The sequence below is a fragment of the Hyla sarda genome, chromosome 1, assembly GCF_029499605.1.
Source record: "Hyla sarda isolate aHylSar1 chromosome 1, aHylSar1.hap1, whole genome shotgun sequence".
Classification (NCBI taxonomy): domain Eukaryota; kingdom Metazoa; phylum Chordata; class Amphibia; order Anura; family Hylidae; genus Hyla; species Hyla sarda.
The window spans coordinates 436,403,338-436,428,944 of record NC_079189.1 but is presented as its reverse complement, the minus strand read 5'-3'; positions in this window follow the sequence as shown (position 1 = coordinate 436,428,944).

The window sequence follows — 25,607 nt, the reverse complement described above, 5'->3', positions numbered from 1 at the left end:
TTACAGATAGCCAACTTCCACAGAGGTGACTGGGACACAGGGAACCTCTCAGGCTTGCTTGGACTTGTAGTGGTAATAACGATGATGCAGGACACTGTGCTACTGTTATGACTTTGGTAGGGACAGTGGTGACTTGACTTGTAGACATAGAAGACTTACTGATTAGATGTGGCTGCAGGTTTATAGGCTTGGCCTAGCTATTCTGGACTTGACTTGTACAAAGCTTGTGCTTGCTTTAAGGTCCATAAAGAGACAGAGAAGAGAGACTACAGCCCCTTATATATCAGGGGGTTGGACTAAAGCCCATTGGTAGCTGGTTGCCTGTGGTTACCTGTGTCTCTGGGTATCATGTGATCACATATCACATGACCTTAGGAAGGTCCTATACATTGTAAACATCCTAATAACCCTTATACACAGTTTATATTTACTGTACAATACTTATAATAAATGTACATAATTAATATACAAAAATAATGACCTAGGGGGGACCCTGCAGGAGAGCCCTGTGGACTTGAGGGACTCTACCTGAGGGGACTTTAGGACTGTACTGAATCATGTTCTGTACCGGGACACGACAAAAACTCCTTTACCAAATCAAATGTCCCCCTATATGCTTGAATAATCTCAGAAAATACAGGCAGCATGGCATAAAATGCATATTCCATGTTCACTATAAACTTAGGTGACCTAAAATGCACATTCCATAATTATGTTAAACCCAGGTAAAAATGACTGCATTAAACCAAGAAAATACACGTAACTTGGCCTAAAATGAGTATACCACATTCACTATAAACACTTTTAATGCATATTTATGTTAGAATACAGGCCAGCCCACTGCTCAATGTTTGCTTGCTTTGTATCGTATTGTATTTTTTTTAATCTCAATTCACTCATTTTAAATTTTTTTTATTAATTCATTTTTTTCCCCCCCATTTTTTCTTTCACATTCATGACCACCTAACTTTTCATTCAACCATCAGATACAATCAGTAGCTAATTCTCAACCACCTCCCACTCAGGTTTGCCTCAACTGAATACATATATTCTACCATCTCCTCTCAGCTAACACAATACATTTTTTTTTTATTAATTAATTAATTTATTTATTTTTTCACACCATTACATATCCATCTGACACATATCATTGACTGACATCTATAGTCCCACATCATCCATCCATGCACTCATTTCCATTCACGGTGGCATTTACAAGCAGTCATTGAGAACCTGCCATTTGTTCATTTTGCTTTGTATTGTAATGTGATAACTTATATGGGCTCATTCTGCAGTGACACTGCTGGGATCTATAATGCACCTGGACATACTAATGGAGGGAGGTAACAGGAGGTTAGCTTGCCTTCTTTTAGATTTGTAAAGCCTTTGTGGAATCAGTAGTTCCTCTGTGCAGTGCTCTCTCCCTATCTCAGCTTTTTCTCTCAGATGGCAGCCATGATACAGTGCACAGGGTTTTATTAGCCCTTTAAACTCACCCTTATGCTGTCCCCTGATTGGCCTGGGAGCTGTTTGTCACATGCTGCAAGCAATGATTGGATAACCTGGGGTCATGTGATCCTGCTGCAAGTTATGCTGGGCTACTCATCATCTCAGTGTTCCCAGCACTACCTTTATACATTCAGGTGGCAAAACGCTTGGTGTTCCTCATCCCTTTTGCTAATAATAGTGCCAATGCTCTGTGAGATTATTTTACCCTAATGTAATGAGCAAGATCAGGTTCACCTGACTCAGCTCGCTCATTTCTATCTGGGACCTATGAAGGCAGTGGCACATACACATATATAAGTACAGAAAAAATTGTGTTCACAGTCACAGCATGCAAGGAGGCTTAGAATAATATTCAAGTTATATTCCTTAGTCTATTATATAAGTATAGAGTAACTGGGAGGGCAGAAATGGTAAAAAAAAATCAAACAAAATTGTGTGGGGATGCTACCACCATCCAAAAACTGAACAATTAATTTATTAAATAATTAAACGATTACACAACTGCAGAAAAATTGTATCTACATAAGTTCTGTCTGGGTACACCCTAAGCGGCACACTCAGCATGACTTCCCATAAAACTTCCCATATACAGCACATGAATTTAAAATAAATAACACATATAGTATCATACATAGTAAAAGGAATAGTAAAAAAAAGACGCAGATTGTGTTGCTAAAAGTAACCATGTAGGCACTTTTGTCAGTAGCTAAGTTGTACCTGTTGTGGAGTTTGGGACATGTCAGTCCCAAAATGTGGATTGGTTAACATTTAATCTCTGGACTGGAATCTCCAATGGACAGGAGTTTTTATTACATAAAACATCCCAAGGAGTCCAGAGGGCTTGATACTCCTGTCATTGATGATGAGGCTCTTATATAACACCGCATATGGTAAGACTCCAGGACCCAATGGCTTCCTTACTGAATATTATATGGTCCTATCCCTATGCTGATGGCTTGACTAAATACAGTAGCATCTGTAGACCACTTCTTTAATTTCAGTAGATTCTTATATAAAAGCTGGTCAAGGACCCATTAGTATCCTAATTTTATAGGCCCAAAATGCTCCTTAATCATTTTAGGCTTCACGGTATAGCGCCAGGTTGCTAAAAATATATGGATGTTCATTGTGGCGATTGTGCGCACGCAAAATAAATTTTCCCTGTGTCTATGTTTCTTAGCTTGGATGGACCAAAGCCTTGGACACTGTATCATGGCCATTCCTACATTTGACTCTTGCCAAGAGGGGATTTGGTGCAACATTTTATTTACTGCTCACATATAGCCAACAGAATCTGGACATGTTTAGGGGGATAAGATAGTGGTGGCCTCTGTCCCATCTCCTTTTTAAACTGGCGCCCGAACCCTTATTACACCTTCTCCAGTCATGATATAGGTGAAGATTTTGAGCAGAGAGTGTACACCTTTGCTGATGACATTGTACGTATGGTTTTCAATCTGCAGTGCTCTTTGCTGTGGCTCTTGAAAGAAATACAGTATATTGGAAAAAATTAGAGGCTCTCCTTCCCAAGGGCCCCAGTCAGCTCACCTAAGCAAGGTAATTCCTATTCAGTGGAAAACGTCATATATGGGTATTCCCAGATATCCTGCAAAGCTCTATTTATTAAAATATACACTCCTACATACTCAATTTGTATACTACTTTACAGACGTGGCAGCATTATTGTTGTGTAATATACTTTATTTTTAAATAATTGATAAATTGATGAGGAAGTCACTTCATGACGGAACGCGTGGAGGCTTTTGGATCCGGGCAGATGGGTGATATCTTGCTCTTACCCTTTGCGAGCCTTGTCTTTCTCATATCTGGTCTTCACATTTGGCAGCTATTTCTGTAGGGTCATTTGCATAGCTGACTGTTCATCCATTTATTTATCATATGAGCTATGCATGATTCTTTTCTGAGATTTTCACTGTGAGACCATTGTGTGACCAGAGATTTTTCACAGCATATTGACATTTACAGTCTCTCTGACTGGTACGAGTTTTCATGTGCTTGCACTTATACGTTTATTGTTATCATCTTTTTGGGTAACACGCCACATTTATGAACCCGGATCCTGTATGAGACATACACCATGTCTCATCTGTGTGGTGGGGCCCAGGGTGGGCCGTTTTAAGTGTTTTTAACTTGTGTGTGTCTTTATATTTCCTCAATTGTTTTGTAATTTTTTGTGCTCCAATAAAGATTGTCATTTTCGGAATAATTGATTGTTTCAGGTGTGCTTCCATATGCATTTCTTTTTTCCTTTTTTTCCTGTAAATTGATGGATCAGACTTATCCTATTGTATTAATTTACATTGTAGCCTGGAGAGCCTACTCTAGCTATAGAAGTAATAAAATACTTACTTTGCCATCCTCTTTTTGTATCTGGCTATCTCTGACAGCCAGACACCCGATCCATAGCTTCACAAGCTCTAAAATAAAGCCTATCAATGACCGCTGTAAAAAGGTGTATCGGTGGTCATTACGAGGTTAAAGGCATATGCATATAAGATTACTTTCCTGAGTAGGCAAATGCGAGTTACTTACATTTACAAGGGGTAATCACAAATTAACTGACCATGAAGTGACTATTACATATTTTACTCCTTCTCTTCGACCTCTTCATAATGAGGACATTATTACAAGCAATTCTTTAACAATTAAGCTGAATATTAGTCATGAACAGAGTCTATTTAATGAAGAAAGTGTACACGTAAAAGGGCCATGTCTCCTTCAAGGTCATATATGTTTTCAGTCGGCTCAAAATATTGTCCCTGTTTTTTGCCTTTTCTCTTGGGAGATGAGGTCTACAACTCTGTCCTGCTCTGTATTTTCCTATAATTTTATGTTTCTCTCTTTTTACATTTGTTTATATATATAGAGTAGTGGTTACAGTTTGCCTGGCACTACCATTTCAGTGTATGATGTTTTTAGTATGTTCGTCATATATTGTTCTACAATATGAATGTACAACCTGGGTGTCATTCAGTGATTATGGGTGTGTTCTCTCTAGTATTTGTAAAGGGTCACCTTTACAAAAAATGCATCTGATTTTTGTCTCAGACAGAAAGCAACCAATCACAGTTCACCTTTCATTTTACCAGAGCAAGAGAAACAAAAGCTGAGCTGTGATTGGTTGAAATCTGTCTAAGGCAAAAATCAAGCAACATATAAATTAATTAATATGTTTACATAATTAGTTTCTGTGACTCTTCTGTTTTTAACGCTTCTAAGCTTTCTACAAGACAGGAGATTAAGCACTTTCATGATAACCCCAAGAGTCATCATTACCGGTGAGATGAGTGGATTACTTGCACATTATACAACACGTACATATTTAGACAGGAGTCCCAGAGTCCAGACCCCCACCAATTTTAATATGATGGCAAATCCTTCACAAGATAGCAGTCCCCTAACAGAGTGCTTTCACACATAGCATTTATTGGAATAACCTGACTACACTTTTTAAAGGGGTACTCCGGCACTAAGACATCTTTTCCCCTATCCAAAGGATAGGGGATAAGATGCCTGATCGCGGGGGTCCCGCCGCTGGGGACCCCAGTGGTCTTGCACGCAGCACCCCGATATAATCAGTCCCCGGAGCATGTTTGCTCCCGGTCTGATTACTGGCGATCACGGGGGCCGGAGCATTGTGACGTCACGACTCCGCCCCATGTGATGTCACTCTCCGCCCCCTCAATGCAAGCCTATGGGAGGGGGCGTGACAGCTGCCACGCCCCCTCCCATAGGCTTCCATTGAGGAGGCGGAGAGTGATGTCACATTGGGGCGGGGCAGTGACATCACAATGCTCCGGCCCCCATGATCGCCAGTAATCAGACCGGGATTATAACGGGGTGCTGCATGCAAGACCACTAAGGTCAGGCATCTTATCCCCTATCCTTTGGATAGGGGATAAGATGTCTTAGTGCCGGAGTACCCCTTTAATGCAGTTTATTGATCCAGAGCCCTGAGTGGATCCAGAAAGAAGTGTCCCCTCAGAAACTGCTCCTTTCAACCCATTACTGATTGCAGATGCCTTTTTGTTATTCTTACCCCAGCCACATACACATTTTTCCCCCACAGATAACCCCTAAGTGTAAAGGCTGCATATTTGACCCACCTGCATATTTCTGTGCTAGCAAAGTCTATGGGAGTAATAATAAACACCCATACACTTTGCTAGCACTGAAATCTGCAGGTGCATCTAATATGCACATGTGTCAAATGTGCAGCATTTATGATACGTGTGACCCAACACTTAAACTATTGATTTTACAGCCTAAAAATACTGATTGTTGCTTCTGTGATCAGCTGATGACATGTCTTATAAAAGTATAAAGCCCGCAGGGCTGTATTTGTGCGAGGGGCGGAAGTAATTAATCGCTCCATGCATTTCCAGGTGGGGCTTATTGGGAACAGGTGGGGGCGTGTATATAACTCCCCGCTCTCCTACAGGGGTGGAGCACGTGTCGTTTGTGGAATCTCTGCTTCCTGTGGCAGTCTGGGTTTGAATCTTCCGCCAAATCTTCAGAGCTGCTGCTCACGGTGCCGAGGCCTCGCTGATCATGAGTCTGGCTTGGGGGGTGCAGGCGTGGCATCCCTGGCAGCTCCGCTGGCTGTCTTATCTGGGGATGCTGTGTCTCGATCTGATTATAAGGTAATATAGGGCAGGTATGGTGCTGGCTGGCTCTGCCCGCAGCGGTAGTGGAGTCCAGGAGCGGCAAGCAGGTGAGTTAAATCGGTGCTGGGGGTGGTGCGGCCTCAGCATCTAGCGCAGCCCGCTAGCTGCCTCATGGCGGCATGTTGGCCGCCCGCCACCCGCACAGCTACAATTGTCTATGCCCTTGAGACAGGTTGCGGCAGCTGCCCAGTTCTCTGCATGGCCGCTCGTTAGGTGGTCCTGTCAGCTTGTCTGCTATCATTAATCTAAAGTATAATGCAATGCTCTGCGGAGAGTTGTTTCAATATAACGTTTGCTGTATACAGTGTGGTGCAATGCTTTGCAAAGAATTGTTTCAAATATAACTTTTGCTGTGTGCTGCAGTGCTCTGCGGGGTATATGGTGCCCTTGCAGTATACGGTACAGTGTAATGCTCTCCAAAGGGTCTCGTTACAATATAACAGTATAGTGCAGTGCTCTGCAGATGGTCTCGTTACAATATAGTATACATGATATACAGTTATGGTGCAGTGCTCTGCAGATGGTCTCGTTACAATATAGTATACATGATATACAGTTATGGTGCAATGCTCTGCAGATGGTCTCATTACAATATAGTATACATGATATACAGCTATGCTGCTATGCTCTGCAGATGGTCTTGTTACAATATAATATATACTATGTACAGTATAGTGCAATACTCTGCAGATGGTCTCATTACAAACAAACTTTATACAGTTAGTGCAATGATGCAGATGGGATGGGTTCAATGTAACATACTATGTAGGGTATAGTGCAATGCTCTGCAGAGGGTCGTTACAGTTAGCATGTGCATTGTGGTGCAGTGCTCTGCGAAGGGTCTCGTTGCAACACAGGGTGGCTTGTACTGTGTTTGGTATGGTGCAATACTCTGCAGAGGATCTCGTTGCAGGGTAGCATATGCTGTGTGTGGTGATGCAGTGCTCTGCAGAGTGTCTTGTTTCAATATAGCATACTGTATACAGTAGGGTGCAATGCTCTGTAGAGATATAACATAGGCTACATCTAATGAAATCATAGTATACACAGTGTAATACTCGTTGTTTGCACGATCATGGTATCCATACGGTTCATACGCTTGGTTATAATGGGCATACACGCATTACTGGTACAAGGGGCACACGAGTAGAGCATCTTCACGGTTTGATAACTCCATGAGTTTTTTATCGTCCGTACTCTCATGGTTAATTCATACGCTTATGGCACACTGCTCGTACGCGCATAGTATGTACAGTGACCCCCCGACCTACGATGGCCCCGACATATGATCAAATCGACATACAATGGCCTCTCAGAGGCCATCGCATGTCGATGTCAGCATCAACATATGATGCTTTTTTATGTCGGGGCCATAGCATTAAATGCTATCCGGCAGCGCAAAATGCTTAAGCTGCTGCCGGATAGCAGCTTAATGTTCCCCGTGTGGTGCGGTAAGTATTACTTACCCCTCCACGATGCTCCGGGGTGCCCTCCGGGTCCAGCGCTGGTCTTCCGGTGTCTTCTCGGCCCTCTCCGATTACGTCAATACGCCGCTGCGTACGTCATCCATTAGGAATGGCGTACGCAGCGGCGTAATGACGTCGCTACGCAGGCCCAGTAAGGCCTTGCGGAAGACAGCAGAGGACCGGAGAAGACAGCGGACGACCGGAGAAGACCAGGAGAGCCCAGCAGAGGCCCGGGATCACCATCGGGAGAGGCGAGTACGCCATCGCGAGCGGCTGGGACAGGTGAGTACAGCTTCCTATACTTGTACATTGCACGAATCCCTCAACATACGATGGATTCGACAAACGATGGCTCATTTGGAACAAATTACCATTGTATGTTCAGGGACCACTGTATACAGTTTCATGTGCTAATATCATTATACGGTACATATACTCACTGGTTATATATTCACAGCATTTATACGGTGCAAACTCGTTTATGCTGTTCACTTCATAGTTATTCTTTCACTCGCTGGTGTTATACACGGTCCACAAACTTGGCATTTATGCTGTTCATATATTCTTGGCATGGTTCTTGTTCATGTTCACGGTCTTACGTTCTTTCTATCCTTGTTACGTTCATGGCAGTCAAACACCTCGTACTTATCACTGGTTCATACGCTCAAAGTGTCATTCGGTTCATATGTTAATGGTACTTCATACTGGTTACGGCAGTATACTGCCTATGGCAATCATACGGTTCATACACTCATGGCAGTTATAGTGGTCACACGCTCACGGTTCTTAAGTTGTTCACATGTTCACCGCATTCATACAAGCAGGGTTCATATGGTTGATACGCTCATGGCAGTTATTTTGGTCACACGGTCATGATTTTGTTGTTCACACGTTCACCTCATTCATACACGTAGGTTTCGTACGGTTCTCACACAGTGTCATGTTGTTTTGTGCGGTTGTGGCCACGCGCTCATAGCATGTTTACAGCATTATACTGCTCATAGTACTCATACCTCATAGCATCATACCACATAGCGTCATACCACATATTAATTCACAGCACTCATGCCGCACATATGCTTGATGGTTATACTACACATCTACTTGTAGCGTTTATACTGCACATACACATGGCCTACATCAGGCCATACGCTCTAAGCATTGATACCGCAGGTATACTCATAGCATTATACTTCTCAAAGTATCATACCACTATACGCTCATAGCATTTATACCACATACACGCTCGTTGTATTCATACCACAGACATGCTCACGTCATGTATATTGCACGTGTTAAGCCCTTGGGCTGTATTTGTAGGATGGGGTGGTCTCCTATAAATACCCCCCTCCTGCAGCAATCAGGGCGTATGTGGCGTTCTGCAGTGTGTGCACTGCAGTTAGCTCATACATTCCTGCTGCTATTCCACGTGTCCGTGTGTTCCTCCGTGTGTTTTGTTCCTGCCCGCTCCGGCGTTTTGTCAGGTAAGCGCCGTCTCGGCCTTGCTATGTTGTCTACATGTCACTGGCTGCCGTGCCAGCCGCTGTCCCCAAGGGGTCCCTGCTCTGCTCACATCCCTCTCATTTCACTCCTAATTGTGCCCAGTTCTGTTGAGATCAGTGTCTCCCCACTACTCGCTTGCAGCAGCGGGGGGCACGCTACTCGTCACGTCGGGACAAGGGGGGGGGGGCGCCTCCGGGGATGGGTGCAGGTACTCACGGGGCCTTGTGCTTGGTTTCCCACGTACCTCTCGGTGCGCTCCGCTTCACAGTGTGTCGCGCCGCCGGTTCAGGAGCGGCCGGCGTGGCATAGCTGTGTAGTGGGGACGGCGTTCGGGACGTGTCTACACCCTGTGGTCGCGTCCCTTGCAGGGGAGGCAGTTCTTTACGGACGGTTTTCTCTGCGGGGGGCGTGGCTTTAGGGGAGGGCAGGCAGCGGCTCGCGCCACTCAGTGTGAGCTGGGGCGCTGCCGATGTTGCTGTGCTGCGCTCAGATGTTAACCCTCTGTTGGTCAGCACTCCTGCTGCATTGAGTGCTCACTCGGGGATTTTGCTGCAGTGTCTGCTGGTCCTGCACTGCCGCACGATGCCCCTTTTCTGCCCAAATCACCTGACTGGACACTCCTGGCTCAGTTGGCACCAACACAGTGCTTCCTCAGAGCCACGTTGGTCGCCCCAGGGGTTAACAGGCCTGGGGGGGGGGGGGCAGGCATGTGGTGTACGGTCATTCAGTATTATATACGTTTATTTGCTTGTTATATCCTAATTACTTTGTGTCAACTCCTGCTTACCTCGGATACACAGAAGGTGTGTAGTGTAATGGTTACTCTGTGTGTAGTGCACTCGCTGGGTGGGTGGTTCAATACAGGTAGCTCCTGGCCTGAACCTAGCTCCGCAATTTGGTAGCGCTTGCTGGTTTAAAAAAAATAAATAAATAAGAAAAAAATAAAATAAAATAAAAACACACGTACGCACAGTTTTAGGGGTGGGGTATACTGGCCGGTTATGTTGTTACTGGCATGTCTTCAGGGCAACTTTCACCAGTTTGACTGACCACTGACACGTCTTCAGAGCGGTCTAGGCCCTTATTGTAGTCCCAGTTGTTACTGATTCATCCTCAGAGCAATGTTACGCATGCGACTGTCTACTGACACGTCTTCAGAGCAGTCTAGGTACGTCCACACTTCCGATTGTTACTGACACGTCTTCAGAGCAACCGTTACGCATGACTGACTACTGACACGTCTTCAGAGCAGTCTAGGTACGTTCACACTCCCGATTGTTACTGACACGTCTTCAGAGCAATTACGCTATGACGGTCTAGAGACACGTCTTCAGGTTAGTCTAGGGTCTAGGCATGGCCGATTGTTACTGACACGTCTTCAGAGCAATACCACGCTATCATGCGACTGTCTACCGACACGTCTGCAAGTTAATCTAGGGTCCAGGCATGGCCGATTGTTACTGACACGTCTTCAGAGCAATACAACCCTATCATGCGACTGTCTTCCGACACGTCTGCAGCTTAATCTAGGGTCCAGGCATGGCCGATTTTTACTGACATGTCTTCAGAGCAATACCACACTATCATGCGACTGTCTACCGACACGTCTGCAGATTAATCTAGGGTCCAGGCATGGCCGATTGTTACTGACACATCTTCAGAGCAATACCACGCTATCGACTGACACGTCTTCAGAGCGGTCTAGGCATGTTTCATAGTTAGTTTACTGACGTGGTGGGGAGGTTCTTTGACATGTTTCAGATCGCATATATGGCACTATGGCATTTCACACTTACGTATTTGAAAAATAAAAATGTTTACAGGCACGATGATTTCACAAAGACCTGTCATGTCTGCAGGCTCGATGGTTTCGCGGGGACCTGTGACGGGTTCAGGCACGATGGTGTCACAAAGACCTGTCAGGTCTACAGGCATGATGGTGCACCTAAACACTGGTCACGTCTGCAGGTAAGTTGCTCATGCAGGGAGCTGTCATCTGCAACTGGTCATCACTCCAAAGTCCAGTTGGGTCAGTACATTGGCTAGTCAGGTATGTCTGTTGTTACAGTCTCAATCAGGTAAGGTGCCTTCGTGAACCTTGTCAGGCGACATGACCAACACGGTCTATCGGGTAGATAGGTATTTCTTTTCATTTACCTGTCAGTTTAGTTTTTGCCTTTTAAATAGCAGGGGATTGGTGCTTGTCAGACCTACCATGAAGTTAGCCTTTTCGCGTCCATTTGAAGTAATGTCACAAGTAGGGATGCTAATAGGTATAGTTCAGTTAGTATATTTGGCAGGGCATGTTATCATTCTCAGGTCGTTACTTTACAGAAGGACGTTACTACCACAGTTTCCAAGGTACGGGTACTACCTATAGTAGCCACTAGTTGGTCGAGGCTACTCTTTCAGCACACAAGGAATAGTCTACTTCGGGTATGTGAAGATTAATGCTGGGTGTAGGATGTCTTATTTCAGAAATTGTATTTATCCTAGCATGGTTGCTTTTTGCCCTCTATAGGCGTGCCCTCATTGCTCGGTTATGGCACAACTCAGACCGCTATGCTAGGGTAAGATCTTGTATAGGTATGTAGGCAACCTTTCCTGTCACTAGTACATGTATGGAGCCTGAGCACAAGTATAAAGCCCGCAGGGCTGTATTTGTGCGAGGGCAGAAGTAATTAATCGCTCCTTGCATTTCCAGGTGGGGCTTATTGGGAACAGGTGGGGGCGTGTGTATATAACTCTCCCCTCTCCTACAGGGGCGGAGCACGTGTCGTTTGTGGAACCCTCCCAACCCACCCTTATTTTATTCCTTCACTATAGGGCATGCCCTCTATAGGTGTGGCCTCATTGCGCGGTTATGGCACAACTCAGACCGCTGTGCTAGGGTAAGATCTTGTATAGGTATGTAGGCAATCTTTCCTGTCACTAGTACATGTATGGAGCCTGAGCACAAATGAATAAAATCATGCCTATGCTAATATCTGTTTTTTGGGACAACTGAATATGGTGAATTGAATTACCATCTGATTCAAATTTTCAACAAGATAAGCAGCGCCTGATATAGTTGATGGCCGTTTATCCCATTTTCCAGCCAGACGTTTGGGGAAATAGCTGACAACTTCCTATTGCCAGTTTACACTGAGCCCATGGGCAATTATTTGCAGAAATGTTCATTTTTATGCCCACACAGATTACACCTACCTCACCCTGCATTGTAAAATTCATTTATATAAATGTGCAGTACCACAACACACCTGTCCTCTCCCAGCCCATCTCCTGCCACCCCTGTCTCTACAGTGATGATCCCCTGCTGATCTCCAACTATTCCCTGCAGAGAAGGGCGGTAATGGGTAATAAGCTAGCATTGTGGTGCTTGCCGATAATAGAGGCTGCAGGGATTTCTGAAAAGTTTTCATCTTGCAGTGTTCCATTTTAATATTTTCTATCAAAGACATTCTTGTTTTAGGGACTTACCTGAAAATATCTGTGATCAAATTTGTGTAGAGAAGTGCTGATAAGGGGGTGCATTGGAGCAGGGAGATTATGTGAAGCTAGTCATCCTAGACTCGACTGTTTATCTGAGACTTTACAATTCACACTTCTTTTAGAACATACATTTCTCAGTCCAATTGTGCTATCGGAGCCTGATACATTAGTCTTAAAGGGTAGCTCCCATCATCCTATTTTTTTTTCTGTCCCTGCCTATTGCACATCTATCCCTAACCCGCTCCCTGCTTTTAATTTTTTTTACTATATTAAAAATAACTTTTTGTCTTCCTGGTAGTGTGCTCACTACCAGGCAGACTTCCCCAGAAGGCACCACATCACTGATGCCTGCTGGGGCAGACTTCCGCCCTTATTTCATCTACACAGGGTGCCTCGAGCTGTTTCCCCACTACCACTCCCAGCTTGCCCTGACATCTATTGGCTGTTAGTGCCATGCAGCGCTACCCCGTTCCCTCCGACACACTGCTACCCCCCCCACACCCCGTTCCTTCCGTCACACCGCTAATCCCCCTCCCCGTTCAGAAACCCGTAACCCCGCTCTCCTTACTGATACTGCCGAGTCCGACAGCGGGTGTGTAGGGGCAGCGGTGGCGACGACATGTGTGGGAGGAGTGGCCTCCCAGCCAGTGGCCGGGGAGCCAATACGCTCGCTCCTGCCTGTCTGATTGACAGGCAGGGAGCGAGTGCAGTGTAAATGAATTAGGACCGATTGCCCAGCCGCAACCGGTCCAAATTCAAGCGTGCCGTCACGCTGTGCTGCAGCTTTATCTTTTTATATGTTGTAATACTTATGTACTACAACATATTTGCAATATATTTACATTATTTATTTTTTCATTTTCAGGGTGAATTTTACGTTTGAAAACCGGCCACTAGGGGGTCTCCCTCCTAGTGGCCGGTTTTCAAACATAAAATTCACCCTGAAAATGAAAAAATAAATAATGTAAATATATTACAGATATGTTGTAGTACATAAGTACTACAACATATAAAAAGATAAAGTTGGTGACAGTGCCCATTTAAATAAATGTTTACTTTCTGCAACTCACAAATAAAAAAAAGTCTGTCTAATATAAAGAAATATTAGCCTGTTTGTTTCTCTTTTTTAATTTAAATAAAAACTATATGACAAAGTAATTTTTAAATATCCCTTAACATTACCACGCATGTAAGACTCTGAGTTGTCCTCTTGGGTGTTTTTACTATGATACGGGCATTTAATGGCTGAACAGTTCCTGCATAGTAGGGCCAGCAATCAGCTTGCTCATAGGCTGATCTTGACCATTAAAAAGATCATCACTTGACGGCCACAGACAGGGGCGGACTGACACAACTCAGGGCCCCCGGACCAAATAAAACAAGGGCCCCCAGCAAGACTCCACCCCTGGCCCCAGCTCTGCCCCGCCCCTATCCCCGCCCAGTATGCATATGAATATTTGCCATAGAAAGGAATAGGGGGTGCAGTGCGCTTGAGGCTATGGGATACTTTGAGGGATGGCAATGACAATCACCTTAACTACCCCGAGGGGGAGATTTATCAAAACTTGTGCAGAGAAAAAGTTGTCCAGTTGCCCATAGAAACCAGTCAAATTGCTTCTCTCATTTTTCAGAGGCCTTTTCAAAAATGAAAGAAGCAATCTGATTGGTTGCCAACTTGGGATCTCTGTCTGTGATACCCAGTCCAACTTGGCTCCAGCCTCCACTCACCTTCAAAGGGGTACTCCGGTTGAAAACTTTTTTTTTTAAATCAACTGGTGCCAGAAAATTAAACAGATTTGTAAATTACTTCTATAAAAAATTCTTAATCCTTCCAGTACCTATTAGCTGCTGTATACTACAGAGGAAATTCTCTTCTATTTGGGATTTCTTTCCTGTCACGACCACAGTGCTCTCTGAGGACACCTCTGTCCATTTTGGGAAATGTCCAGAGCAGCATATGTTTGCTATGGGGATTTTCTCCTGCTCTGGACAGTTCCTACAATGGACAGAGGTGTCAGCAGAGAGCACTGTGGTCGTGACAGAAAATAAATCAGAAATAGAAAATAATTTGTTCTGTATTATACAGCTACTAATAAGTACTGGAAGGATTATAAAATTTTAATAGAAGTAATTTAAATATCTGACATTGTCCTCTGTCGAGTGATCTCTGTGAATTTTCCAATAAAGAACAAGCTTTTATCCGCAAGCCTTGTGCTGGACAATCATTTTCTTCTGCATTGCTTTGTGCCGAGGGCGGGACCGGCGTGTCCGTGCGCAGGTGTGGTGGATTAGACTGGTGCAGTGAGCGACACTGAAGTTTGCTATTATAATTTAAATATCTGTTTAACTTTCTGACACCAGTTGATTTAAAAAAAAAAAAAAAAGTTTTCCACCGGAGTACCTGCCTTTCACCGCTCACTACATGATGGCACAGTCAGATATATAACTCATGTCTCTGACTGTGCCATCATATAGTGAGCGGTGAAAGGCAGGTAGAAAATAGCAACTGGTCCATTTATAAGCCACACACTTTTTTGCCCCATGCTAGGGTGAGCTGAGGCCTCTTAGATTTATTACAGATATAGCACAGTAGCACAGAGTATTTCTGGAGGGAACTGTAGTGAGGCAGACTGTCTGCCTAACTACAGTGCCTGCCAGAAATGCTCTGTGCTGCTGGGAAGCCTACTCCATTTTCTACCTGCCTTCCATCGCCCCTATATGATGGCACCGTCAGAGATATAAGTTATATTTCACATACACAACTTAAGTCAGACTGTGCCATCATGTAGGGAGCGGTGAAAGGCAGTTAGAAGATATATACAACTATACAATTCACAAGTCACCCACCTGCCTGGCCAGGCTAGCCTGTTTATGTGTCTATGCACATGCCGACTGAGAAAGCTGGCAGAGAGATCAGGGCACTTCTTCAGCAGGGCTCTGTACACCGAGGACACGAAGGGCTCTGTACACTGAGGACAAGCGGGGCTCTGTACACTGAGGACAAGCGGGGCTCTGTACACTGAGGACAAGCGGGGCTCTGTACACTGAGGACAAGCGGGGCTCTGTACACTGAGGACAAGCGGGGCTCTGTACACTGAGGACAAGCGGGGCTCTGTACACTGAGGACAAGCGGGGCTCTGTACACTGAGGACAAGCGGGGCTCTGTACACTGAGGACAAGCGGGGCTCTGTACACTGAGGACAAGCGGGGCTCTGTACACTGAGGACAAGCGGGGCTCTGTACACTGAGGACAAGCGGGGCTCTGTACACTGAGGACAAGCGGGGCTCTGTACACTGAGGACAAGCGGGGCTCTGTACACTGAGGACAAGCGGGGCTCTGTACACTGAGGACAAGCGGGGCTCTGTACACTGAGGACAAGCGGGGCTCTGTACACTGAGGACAAGCGGGGCTCTGTACACTGAGGACAAGCGGGGCTCTGTACACTGAGGACAAGCGGGGCTCTGTACACTGAGGACAAGCGGGGCTCTGTACACTGAGGACAAGCGGGGCTCTGTACACTGAGGACAAGCGGGGCTCTGTACACTGAGGACAAGCGGGGTTCGGTACACTGAGGACAAGCGGGGCTCTGTACACTGAGGACAAGGGGGGCTCTGTACACTGAGGACAAGGGGGGCTCCGTACACTGAGGACAAGGGGGGCTCAGTGTACAGAGTCCCCCTTGTCCTCAGTGTACAGAGCCCCCCTTGTCCTCAGTGTACAGAGGACAAGCGGGACTCTGTACACTGAGGACAAGCGGGACTCTGTACACGGAGTACAAGTGGGGCTCCGTACACTGAGGACAAGGGGGCTCTGTGCACTGAGGACAAGCAGGGCCCTGTACAAGAGAGGGAGCGAGCAGGGCGGTGGGCGCACTGATTGGTGGCACAGTGAACTACGACGTGGCGCTGCAGTGCTTAGATCTAAGTGCAGAAGTGCCACGCCGGAGTTCAAAGGACCTCTCCCAGGCAGCCACTGCGGTTCTCTTACAGGGCTGCCGTGGCTGTGTGGGAGATGCCAAACAGCAGCCAGCAGCACAGTTCTCCGGGCCCGGATGTGTGCCGGGCCCGGGTGTCGCGGGCAGTTACTTTTTTTTAAAATGTATTTAATGTGGCAGGTGGCGGACAGCGGGCCCTTTTCCCGGCCGGGCCTTCGGACGAGGGCCGAATGGATCGGCCAGTGAGTCCGCCTCTGGCCACAAATTTGCGGCCGACGAGTGATGGCCGCAAAGGGCTCCGCACTGTGCTCAAGCTTTGTAATAGTCTTAATAAAACTGATATTACAGATAAATGGCGTATCAGGTGCCCTAACCTGCTGACAGATTCCTGTTCCCCCATACTAAATTTACTACACACTGGGTTATAGTGTGGGTGAACAGGAGTCTGATGAGGGGTCACCTCCTAAAATATGTTCCTTAGAATATATGTCCCCCAGAAGATCCTCTGCTATTGTCACGTATGGGCAGGGAACAGGGAAGCCCTAACTCACCCTAAGCCACTGTCCCTACCTATTGCCTATCTGCCCTAAGTGACGGATTGACAACAGCGATAACAAACCCTCCCTGCTAAGTGCTGGGGAAGCATTGTCAAAATAATAAAATACAAAACAGTTAGTTTTGTGTGCCTCCAGCTATTTCCCAACTCTAGCAAAAGTAAATCTAAACACACAGTAAATCTACACACAGAAATCGGGGTCATTAGCTGGATCAGCAACTGGAGATAGCGAAGTACCAAAACACAAGAGCAGAAGAAAGATCAGAAGCCCAGCAAAGATCAATATCCAGATAACAGAGAACAAACAATGCTGGTTACTCAAACTAAGATTTTTCACTGGCAACTGCAAACAGAGTAATCTAGACTTAAAGGGGTACTCCACCCCTAGAAGGAAGATTGTGACGTCATGACTCCGCCCCCGTGTGACTTCACGCCGGCCCTCGGCCTCCTGCTTATGTTTGAAACAACTATACGAGGTGGCTGATGTAACCCAGCGTGAACTACCTAGGCCAGAGAGATAGCCCCCAAGACCATAAGCACCACTATAGATGGCAGTCACTTCAACCTAGTACCCCTTTCTGATGCTCCTGTTAGTTCAGGTAATCATACCTACAACTGCCACCATAGTACACTGATATGAAATTGTTATAAAAGTGGGAATTAACTTAAGCATTTGTCAATGTATAAGGGTTCACATACACAAAGCATTTTGTGCTCCAGTTTTACTGTACATTATTGTTATTTTGTGATACAGTTTTGTTACAGGAAAGCAAGTGTTGCTCGCTTTCTATTCATTCGGGGAAGACACCTGTGATCCACGGCCATATTTGGGATATCTCTGCATCCCACACTTCTGTCCTGCATTTCTATGGTTCTGCCCTGTGCTCCCGACTCAAAATTCTAATCTGTTTAGTTAAAATATAATTCATGAGCACGATCTATATGTTATTCAAGTTGGCCAGCGCTCGTGATGACTAGAGTAATTCTCCCTGCCCTATGCACTAGACCATATATAAATGAGCCTTAGGTCAAGACTTGTGGGTTATAAACAGATTAAACCAGCAATTATAAGACAAGGTCTAATTAGTTTCCACAAAGAGACCGATGAAAGGTTAATGGTGAATACCGCCAGCAGGCGATTACAGCCCAGCACCTGACTCACAGGAGGCTCACTTTACCAGCCTCAGAGCACAGAGAAATACCACTAGGAGTAACCCTTTCACTGCTAGTTCTTCACTACATCTCTCAGCACCTTCCATTAAACCACTAAAGCTCCATGGGTATCAAAGAGTCAAAAAGCTTTATGTTTGTTAATCTAAGCTGAAAATTACTTTAGTGAGTTATGTGCAGGCAGATATGGCAGATAAAAGAAATGGTATTGCAGCTATTAGTAATTATTTCCATTCAAATCTAACAAAAAAAAGTAGTCTGGGTTACATTTTGGCAGGGGTCATGAAAATATCATACACAATTTATCTCACAATATGCAGCTAATCTTCTCCAGCCATTTTTTGGTGGTGTGTGTGTGTGTAGGAGGGGGGGGGGGGGGGGGGGGTTAGGCACACTTGGGACCAGGACAAATGTAGGGGGGAAATTGTAACAACACTACATTTATAGCGCATATTATTTCTTTGAGCTGAGGGTAGCATGGAGGGGAGTTAGACCCAATGGCTATGTTCACACAACGAAATGTCCGCATGGAGAATCTCCATGTGGACCTTTCACAAACTGCGGGTGCTGGCATAAACGTGCTCTAAGGACAAGCAAGGTTCTGTGACATGCCCGGCTCACACAGCAGGATGATTAACAAGCCAGGAGCCTGCACAGAGTCCTGCTTGTCCTGCCCTCACTTCCTGTATTTAGTCTCCTCACAGAGACACACAGGCCATAGCTGCAGAGACAGCATTTTTTTTTACCAAAAATATATATATATATATTTTTTAACCAATATATATAACAATTATACATTGTGGCCTACACAGAAAGGAGATGTGACCTCCATGCCCACGCAGCATGAAGTGCAGGCGCCGATGACATCACTCCTTGGCACCTGCACTGTGGAGGATGGAGGGAGGGACTTACCTATACCTACTTTGGGGTAACGCTGCTGCCTATACCTACTGTTGGGGGAACTTGGCTGCCTATACCTACCGTGGGGGAACTCTGCTGCCTATACCTACTGTGGGGGGAACTCTGCTGCCTATACCTACTGTGGGGGGAACTCTGCTGCCTATACCTACTGTGGGGGAACTCTGCTGCCTATACCTACTAGTTGGGGGAACTCTGCTGCTTATACCTACTCTTGGGGGAACTCTGCTGCTTATACCTACTGTGGGGGAACTCTGATGCCGCCTATACCTACTGTGGGGGAACACTGCTGCCGCCTATACCTACTGTGAGGGAACTCTGCTGCCGCCTATATCTACTGTGGGGAAACTCTGCTGCCGCCTATACCTACTGTGGGGGAAATCTGCTGCTGCCTATACCTACTGTGGGGGAACTCTGCTGCCGCCTAAACCTACTGTGGGGGAACTCTGCTGCCACCTATACCTACTGTGGGGAACTGCTGCTGCCTATACCTACTGTGAGGGAACTGCTGCCTACCGAATGTGGGGGCATTCTGCTAAGCCAGTGTAGGGGACTATCTACTATGTTCCTGCCTAGCTAATATTGGGCCAAACTGCCAAACTAATAATAGGGCTACCTACATGGGGGTTTTCATACCGGGGGCAGCTATGTGGAGATTTTACCTACAGGTGGCATGACTACCTACCTGGGGCACATTAACTACCTGGGGGCATTACCTACTAGTGGCCACTACCTCCTGGGGACACTTTCTACCTGGGGAAATTACCTACCTGTAACTTCCGTAAGCACACCTTATTTTCTGCCCAGTAACACAAAATACTCTGATAGTGCCCCTCCCGAGACTAGACTCTGGATCTGCCACTGTGTGGAGGGGGGTTCTGGCTACCTACTTGGCTAACTACCTTGCTACCTAATTTTATACCTGGATGCCTAACTACTTATGTACATACCTGGCTATCTAACTACCTACATACCAGGCTGCCTAACTACCTACCTACATATCTTGCTACCTAATGTACATACCTAATGTGCTACCTAGTCTTTATACATGGGTGCCTAACTACCTAGCTAGCCACCTACCTACATGCCTGGCTACCTACCTACCTGGCTAGTCACCTACCTACATATCTGGCTACCTGATATACCTACCTTTTTTTTATTACGCAGGAGGAGTTACTAAAATATGGAGAACATCACTCGCCAGCAAATAATTCACAACAGAAAAATTTACAACAGAATGATATATCATCGCCATGAAGAACAAGACGACTGTAGAACAGATGTACGCTCCTAGAATCCATCATCAAATATCAGAGGACCTGACCTGTATGCTATGACATGAATAAGTAGGTACTTGCCCCGTGGGACAATAGTCCAATCTCAAATATGCACCTGTGGACCATGACATCGACCCCTGTGGGGCCGGTGGGCAGGGACACAGAGAATGCCATGTCTGTCCCATAACCAATTACTGGAATGGAGACAGGAGGGGCCTGTGCTAGAGATTAGGGTCATGGCTGTACCATGTATGCATGTTTATGATCACAAGAATATGTATACAGGACCTCTTTTACATTATATGGGCACAAGCAGCATTATGCCCTCAGTTAAAATGGTGGACACAGATTCTGTGCGCAGTATGCGCATGCGCAGTGATCATGTGACCGTGCGGCGGTCACATGATCACAGCCGTCTTGTTCCGTTCCTATAGCGGAAGCTGAGAAATGCGTCCGGAAATACAGCACCGAGAACGGCAGCATGGACCAATGTACAACATATACATAACCTATGCTGGTGAGTGATGGCTCTACACTATAACTCCTCCTACAAATCCACTTGTGTATAGTAGCACCATTTTATGTATATTAATGCAATTCTTATTACTTGCTTGACAAAGACCGTGTGAGATGGTCGAAACGTCATGTTTTCACTTGATTAATAAAGCCTAACATCACCTTTTTCATCTATATCGGAGTGTTGCTGCATTGTTTAGTACTGTCGGGGGCCCCACCAGGGTCGGACCAGCCTGCACCTGGACATATTAGAAGGGAGTGTGGTTTTTCCTACAAGAATCTAACTACCTAGCTAGCCACCTACCCATATGCCTGGCTTTCTACCTACCTGGCTAGTCACCTACCTACATATCTGGCTACCTGATCTACCTACCTGGCTACCTACCTACTTGCCTTTTTACTGTGCAGAACACCAAGGAGGGCATTATTACAGCTTGTGGATCTATAGATGGGAAGATCCACAAAAAATGTAGGTTAGGTGTGCAGGAAGGTAGGTAGATAGTCTAGGCGGGTATTTAGGTAAGTGTGCAGTCTGGTAGGTAGGTGTGCAGGTAGGTAGGTAGGTGTGCAGGCTAGTAGTTATATGTGCACAAAGGCATGTAGGTAGTGCAGTTTCATGGGCAGGTAATCCCACCCCCTCCCCTAATAAAAATCCCACTCATCTATTGCTCCCGTGATGACACCAGGGCCTCCTCTTCTTCACATTGTTGCGCTGCACTATGCTTATCCTGCACGCTGCGCGCCATTACATCATCTTGGTGCATGGCGTGCAAAGTGAGCGCGGCGGTGCCTCAATACAGTACAGAAACTGGAATTCCTGCTCCCAGCTCCTGTACAGTACTGAGTAGTGATGAGTACAGTGTATTGGGGATCAGTCATCCAAATCCCTTGTCAGATCAGTGGCTGGGGATTCTTTTTTTTTTTTTCTGCGTATGGTGCCGGGACATTTTAATTGGGGGGGGGGGGGGGGGGGGGGGGCGCAAAGTGCTACTGGTGGACAGTATTTGTAAAAAGTCATACATTTTGGCACAAGGGGTTATAAAGTCACAGAGAAGGAACCATACCTACATTATGTTGTAGATCTCCCACATTAGGTTGGCAGTATAGTTCCCCCACATTTGGTTGTAGTTCTCCCACATTAGGTTGGCAGTATAGTTCCCCCACATTAGGTTGTAGTTCCCCCACATTAGGTTGGCAGTATAGTTCCCCCACATTAGGTTGTAGTTCCCCCACATTAGGTTGGCAGTATAGTTCCCCCACATTAGGTTGGCAGTATGTTCCATGGCATACTTCCACTTCAAGGTAGTTTTCTCAGGGTAGGCTTACATGTGTGTACAATAAGGATTAATCCTTACAAGCATTTTCTCCTGTTTTTCGCACTACAGGCTTCTTCATGGGGCATATACACTACACACACACACACACACACACACACACACACAAAGAAGAAAGAAAATACCCTTGCTGAAGCAAAGTTGAAACATGTATAAGGGTGTGGGGTCTCCTCCTTATCCTATACCTTTGTATTGCACTGTATGTGTCCAGTTGGTGGTTTAAATTGTGATATTAAGTCCTGTTCTATCACCACCATATACTTAGTCATTTGCACACTCAGATTCCTTATTATATGGCACATTTCTACTGATGCTTTATGATTGTATTCATTCAAGGGATCCTTTTATATGCATTTTCACGTTTTAACATGTTTTTACAATATTAATATAGATTGAGATGTATTTTGTTAAATCCACTTTAGATGAATTTTTGAATTTCGCCCAGAAATTCTGTTGTGTAAACATTAGATATTGGCATAGAACAACTTTGGCATAGATATTGAGAGTTGATGCTAAATGGTTAACATCCACTAGAGGTCACTATATGACTATGATGTAGATCGTCATTCATTTACACACACACACACACACACACACACACACACTCAGTAAATGTAACATAAAATGGCACTAAAAATGATTGCAAAAACATTTTGTCAAAGGCGCTTTAAACTAATGGCTTTTTTTTCATTTGCAGATGTAACTAGTGGTGTTGTAGTATTGGGGATCACATTGTAGTATTGGGGATTACATTAGCAGACGGCTGCATGATGCAAGTGCCACTCAAGTAGATCAGCGCTCATTTATGGGGCTTATTACATGGCTCCACTATTGTGCTGGCAGGGTCACATGAAGGATCGCTGGATTGTTTGTGCGGCTTTCTTCCATCATTACTTGGCTGCACATCTCCTATTACACATGATGATGTGCAGATAATGAACAGCAATTTTTTTAAACCTGCTTGAACGATGCCTTGTTTGCCAGCTAATTGTTGGGCCTATTAGGCAGTGTTCACATGGTGTTGTTTTTTTTTTATATCTAATTTTTGATGCTTTTTTTTATACACATGTGGGTTGCAGTAAATTAGTGCCATTCTTGTCCTGATTTTGATCCTTTGCACAGGTTTTGATAAACTTCCCCAATGTGTTGCTTTGGACTGCAGCTTTGGAGGGGAAATAGGCAAATGGAATCTGAGTAGGATTCTTGGGTGACAGCAGCAGCCCATTCCCCTCACAAGCTTTTCACTGGAGTGTATTCAAAAATCTCCCCGCTCTTAATGGATGCGGTACAGGTGAGACAGAGAAAGTAGCCATCCGCCGTCGGCACAGCAGTATGTGCTCTAATTTTAGCCCACCGTTTTCTTCCTATGTCTGTACTCTTTGATGGCTTGTAGGCTACTTGCCCTTTAAGAGGCCTGGTGTGGGGCTTTAGCGGCCTCGACTGTACTAAGTGGGGTACTTTAGGGGTGCTGCTGGGCACTAAAGGGTGTATACAGGGGCTCCTATGATGTCAGCGACTTACTTTTCGCAGGTGTTGGCAGAGTCTGTGCAGCAGCAGGTACTTGACCGGAATCTCCAGAGCTGGGCGCAGTCACCGGAATTCGTGGCATGGCTGTGTCCAGGGATCTTCCTGCTTTAGTCCCCTCAGCAATGGGCTCCGGTTCCATCATGGGACTCCCGGCACACGTGGATCGCTGGGACTCCGCCATCTTCCTGCTCACTGCCAGCACTTCCTGTAGACTGAAGAGGTCGGGCTCCACTTCGCCTTTTATATTGTCTCCGATAAGATGGTCGTCGGCCGGAAAGACGTCATCAGTGGGGGCCTGGGACCGGAAGCGAGTCAGTAGTGTGTCCTCTTTATCCACCCCCTTGGCAACAGGGGGCGGACCTTTCAAGTTCCATTTTGGGCTGGACACCAAAACACTATTTCCACGCCCAGGAGTGAGACGCTGGCTCTGGCAGGAACCTCTGGCTCGCTTCTCGACCATCAGGTTATCCCTTGCAGGTACAGCAAACATTTTGGCACGCAACATGGCCTCCGGCCTAACTTTGCACATTGTAAATCCAACTTTTGCTGATTTCTTTACCACTGACAATGGCATGCGATTTTGACTTGGAAACAGTTCAGACTTGGGGGGGGGGGGGGGGGTACTTGCGGCAACTTGCCTATGGTACACACCTGCATACTGTTAATGGGTGGCCTGACTTGACTTGACTTGGTGGTGGAGTGGTTGAGGCACACACCCGTATCCTGTTTGTGACCCACGGTGTATGGCGGGACCATGGGGTGTAGCGGTGTAGGTGGTGGGGCCAGATGGTATGAACCCCTGGGGCAAGATGTTGGTAACCCCTAGTGTTCGTGACGCCAGGATGTGGTTGTATGGTGTAGGGCACCGCCGACAACCAACCCATAAACGGTATATATTGAATGAGAGTCCAAAGCAGGTTTTAAAGCAACTGGAACTTTACTTAAGAAGGCAGTGTGGTAGCCCTGGGGGGTGTAGGGTAGTTGGGATGTTGTGGTAGGTAAGGGGTTAATGTTAACCCTAGAGTTCATGACGCCAGGCTGAAGGCTGGTATGCTGAGGTAATTCTCCGGCCTATCGCCGCCCTTCCCAGAAACGATAGGTGCATGTAATAAAATGGCTGATGGTCCACAAGGTACTTGAACTTGAACAAACTTTACTTAAAAGGGTTCTCCGGTGCTTAAACATCTTATCCCCTATCCAAAGGATAGGGGATAAGATGCCTGATCGCGGGAGTCCTGCAGCTGGGGACGCCCGTGATCATGCACGCGGCACCCCATTTATAATCAGTCCCCGTAGTGTTCGCCCCGGGTCTGATTACGGGCGACTACAGGGCGGGCGGCGTGTGACGTCACGCCTGCGCCCCTGTGCGACGTCACGCTCCGCCCCTCAATGCAAGCCTACGGGAGGGGGCGTGATAGCTATCACGCCCCCTCCCATAGGCTTGCATTGCGGGACAGAGCATGACGTCACATGCCGGCTCAGGCGTGACATCACACGCCGCCCTGTAGTCACATGACCATATCACATGTCCTTAGGAAGGTCCTATACAGTTTATAGGACTCATTTTTTGCGCCGTGATCTGAAGTTTTTATTGGTACCATTTTTATATTGATGGGACTTTTTTATCGCTTTTTATTCATTTTTTCATGATATAAAAAGGGCGGGACCCCACTTTATATACCAGGACCAGGAGAGGTTAAACACCCTAACAAACCT